The sequence below is a fragment of the Pteropus vampyrus genome, unplaced genomic scaffold (assembly GCF_000151845.1).
Source record: "Pteropus vampyrus isolate Shadow unplaced genomic scaffold, Pvam_2.0 Scaffold386, whole genome shotgun sequence".
Classification (NCBI taxonomy): domain Eukaryota; kingdom Metazoa; phylum Chordata; class Mammalia; order Chiroptera; family Pteropodidae; genus Pteropus; species Pteropus vampyrus.
Genome location: NW_011889167.1, coordinates 346,129 through 350,753, shown reverse-complemented (window position 1 = coordinate 350,753; position 4,625 = coordinate 346,129). Strand labels below are relative to the sequence as shown.

The 4,625-nt window shown below is 42.3% G+C and overlaps 1 pseudogene; it reads left to right on the top strand.

The window, feature by feature from the left end:
• Nucleotides 1-867: 867 nt before the first annotated feature.
• On the top strand, nucleotides 868-986 carry LOC111731577 (annotated as a pseudogene).
• The last annotated feature ends 3,639 nt before the right edge of the window (nucleotides 987-4,625 follow it).

Genomic DNA, 4,625 nt, shown 5'->3' with positions numbered 1-4,625 from the left:
GTCCCGTCTGTCTGCACTCTGGGGTCTCCGGGTGGGGCTGTGCGTGAGGCAGTAATGGCCATGAGACTGGACCACCGTGGAGGTCGGTGGATCGCTCAGGCATCAGGCTGCAGCCCCACTGTTGTGGGGAAGATAGCAGGTCTGTCCTTGAGCTGGGATCTGTCTGGCAATTTTCAGCTTACAATCCCTTATTTTTTTTATTTTTTACGTCTACAGCACCTGGTCGTCTTAGGCGGTCTCCCATCCAGCTACTAACCAGGCCCGACCTTGCTCACCTTCTGAAATCAGACAGGATCGGGCTTGTTCTATAAAAATATTTTACATATAATTGCTGGGAAGAGGCATCATTAAAGCAGATTTTATATCTGACTCAGCAATTCCATTACTAGGTATACACCCAGGAAATTTAAAACCATATGTCACATAAAGAAATGCACATGAATGTTCACAGAAGCATTACTCATATTAGCCAAAAGCAAAAAATGATTTAAACGTCCATCCGTTGACCAATGGGTAAACGAAATGTGGTATGGCCGCACAATGGGCTTTTATTCTGCAATAAAAAGAAGAAAAAAGTGAAACATCAAATCAGTGTGAATGAACCTTGAAAGCAGTACGGTAAGTGAAAGACGTCAGTTGCAAAAGACCACATGTCATGCTTTTCTATTTGTATGTAATGTCTAAAACCCACAAAGGACAATTCTGTAGAGACAAATTAGAATATATGGTTCTGTAGGGTTGGGGTAGGGTGCAGGGTTTTTTATTGGGTGGTAATGGAAATCTTTAAAATGAGATTGTGGTGATGGTTGCACAACTCTGTGAATATCCTAAAAACCGCTAGATTGTACACTTTAAAAGGGAAAATTGGTCTACGGCCATGCTACCCTGAACGTGCCCGATCTTGTCTGATCTCGGAAGCTAAGCAGGGTCAGGCCTGGTTAGTAGTTGGACGGGAGACCACCTAGAAATAATAGGTGCTGTAGGCGTTAAAAAACAAAAAAATTATTAAAAAAAATAAAAAATACATATCTATAAAATATTACATTTTTAATATCTATAAAGTATTACATTTTTTAATATCTGTAAAGCATTACATTTTTTAAAAAGCAAGTTTTCAGCGTAATTTAGAAATTACTATCACTTGATTAATTTGCAGATGTTTCTGTTCCCACCACATGGTGTCGATGATCTCCCTTGAAGTCTTCGTCATGCTGTTGGGAAGTGGGGTTGCTATTAGAAAAGCTCCTTTCATTTTAGAAATCTCAGTGTAGCACATTTGTATGTAAAGAATGAAAGATTGTTGCATTTGAAAAACCACCAATATATGTCATGAACCCTTTTCATTATTTCAAAAAATACATTTGGATCTTGTATTCATGCTCTGTTTCACAAGTTAGAAAAAAAAAATACAGTCTTGGCTCTGGCCTGGATTAATGAGGTTCAAAAATATGTAAATGACACATTGAATTCCAGACTCAGTTATACCAGTTCCAACTAAAGAGAGGCACATTAAAATATTCAATCCATTATAATCATGCTCTTTTGCCGATGTGTTTACATATTGGGATTTATGTGATAAAGAAAAATAGTGTGCTTAATAGATACAAAGTATCATTTATTCAAATATTTAACGAGTTTTAATGAAATCTGCATGAGATTGGTGTTACATACAAAAAATAAGTAAAGCAAGGACTGTCTAGGGGCTATTGGATGATCGGGGACATAAAAGGACACACACACAGTACCATGCAAACTTATAGGCAAAAATATACCCGTTAATGCACACACTAATACATACGTGAGGCTATGAGCATCAAACACATGTGCCCACAGTACGCAGTCGATGCAAAAACAGCACAAAGGGAGAGAGACTGAGATTCTCTGAAGGATGGGGTCAGGGGCGGGGAGCGGAAGATGCGCATCAGGAAGATGTGCTGGGAAGCTAGGAAGAGCAGAGTTGGAGTTTGGAAAAAAAGATGTTGAGAAATCCGAGATATTTGCATAGAACCAAACCAGCAAGCACCGTGTGTATAGGTCGGGGCGGGCAGGGGTTCTTTGTGGGGGAAAGCGCTGCAGTTTTAGTGGCTGGGGACCGGAAGCAATGCTCTTGGGCAGCCGTTTACACGATGGGGTTGGAACTCGGTGAGAGCAGTTCTCCGGGAGTGAAAAATGGCGAGATTATGGCCATGTTGAATCCAGGTGCGAGTTCTTCTAAGACAGCCCTGATCGCTTGAAGTGCAGGCCGAGTAGAGAGGCTAAAAAAATAACAAGAGGAAATGATAAGCCTGAAATGTGCTCAGTTTGTGCCGAGAGACGGAGGGCTCTGTCTTCCCGACGCCAGGCATCAGTATTGTTATTTCTGAGACCTGTCATTTCTCCTAGCTGTTGAACTGTATGTGGTAATGATTTTTAATCAGTTTTGGTGGATGAAAAGTTCAAGTCCTAACAGACCAGGCGTATTTTCATAGCTAACAAGCAGCAGAGCAAGGGCTCAAACTCAGGGTGATCTGACCTCAAAATCCATTCTATTCAGAAATCCCTATGGTTTCTCGTCTTACAAATAGGTCGATAAACTCTGAGAGTCATTTTAACTAATTTTATAATGAATTAAATTAATCTTGATTTCAGTTTGATTCCAATCCCTTGTTGCCTCTTGACAATCTTAGCATAGACTTTTTACCCATGATGCTGTATTATTCCTATTATTTTTTATTTATACACCTTCATCCTTAAACATGTTTAACTTTCCCTGGTGAGATTTTGAAGTTGTTATACATATAAGCCCAATGAAAGATCAGTAATTTGGAACTCAAAATATACGATCTCTTAATAATCCACGTATGTCTGTACATATGAACAATTTGATTTAGCTAATTAAAGCCCTTCCCTACAGCATTACTGAGAAGGTGTTGATATGGCAAAAAAAAAAAAAAAAAAAAGAGATTAGGCATTGACAGGCATCCCGCGCATGATGACAGCTAGGTCCTGGACAGCGGTTCGAATCTGCAGTATTTCCACACAGCAGGGCTTATTCGAGCAGGTTTTGTGATCACCGTTTTACCGGTGAGAAAGCAAACTCAGGTCATGTAGCTCCCAGTGTCGCACGACTGAGTATTCAGTGCCAACTCCTGACTGCGGTCTGCCTGCGTTTCGGTATATTCAGTTGTTCACTTCAGTTTATGAAGCCAGTCTTGAACGTTAGCACAGTGAAACAGTGAAAACTGAGAGATGCCAAGCGTTCAGAGACCCAGAAAGCTCTCTTCCCTGGGTGATTTCGATATTCTGGTGATTAACAATCATCTTGTGGAATTGCTAAGGTATAGAATCTAAGCGACATGGAAAGGCAGGGCACTTACGTGGGACCCAATTTCGCCAAACATTTGTAAACAAATAACACTCAGAGTGTTTACACTGTGTGTGAAATTGATGAATTGTCAACATTGGAGACTGTCATCTAAGCTTTTGTTTTTGTTAATCTCAAAAAAACGTATTACATTTATACTTGATGCTACAGGACAACAGGTGGAAAAACACTGGAGATTCGGCATGCAATTATGAGTTTCTAAGACATCCTTAAAATGTAAATTTAATGTATCAGTGTCAACATACTTTAGTCAGATACTGATTACAGGCCAACGATGTTTCAGTCACTGTGTTAGTCAATGTGTGAGTAAAGCCTAAGATTTTCAGAAATGGCGACAGATCCATGTTTATTTAATCTCTGTGGCAGAGGCTTGTCCGCCAGTCCATTTCCTCTCCGCCCAGGGCACACAGCAGGGCTGTATTTCCCAGCCTTGCTAATAACGGGTGGCTGTGTGACTAGACTCTGGCCGTGGACGTGATTCGCAGTGCTGTGCGCCTGCCACGAGCCATTCTTCTTGCTCTTCGTCTTCCAGAGATGACCTTGGATGCCAGGTATTAAAGATGGCAGAGTCACAGGAAGACCCTTGAGTTCCTAAAACTGCCACCTAGCCATCAGGAGACCCATTGCTGGCTTTACACGAGCAAGAAATAAACTATGTTCTGCTACCGAGATTCAGGGCTGACATTCCGTTAACTGGTAAAATCTCCTTTATAACAGAAGTTACGTACAGGAGTCGATAGAATTTTCTCTGTCCCTTTAGGCCAGAGGAGTGTGGTAAAGTAGCCCCCAAAGAGGTTAAACATGTGACCTAATTCTTTTCTTGATTAAAGTATGTGTTAAGCAAACACTGTGCAGTGGGCTTTGTGCTGAGAGCGCGGATGAGCTAGAGAGCCAGGCGCGCGAGAGCCGCCGCTGCCTCGCGCAGTGTGCACGTTGCTGTGGGGGACGGAGACTTCAGACCGAAGAAACGAACACCATAATCGTTGCGCGTTGCAGTCTCTTGAAGGAAATTAAAGGGGCCGTTTGATAGAAAACGATGGCGTGGCGATGGAAGGCTTCTTGAGAGAGCGATCGTGAAGCGAGGCTGGAGAGACGCCGGCGGTGGAACCAGAGCAGGAGGCGCGCAGAAATGTCGGAAGAAACAGCTCCAACCCACCGGTGTACGTGGCTCCTGACTGACTCCACAGCTTCGTGGAGCGGCCATTTGATGGTCAGTAATCGAGCACTCTTGCCTTTTTCCGCACTCTCATGTCAAATGAAA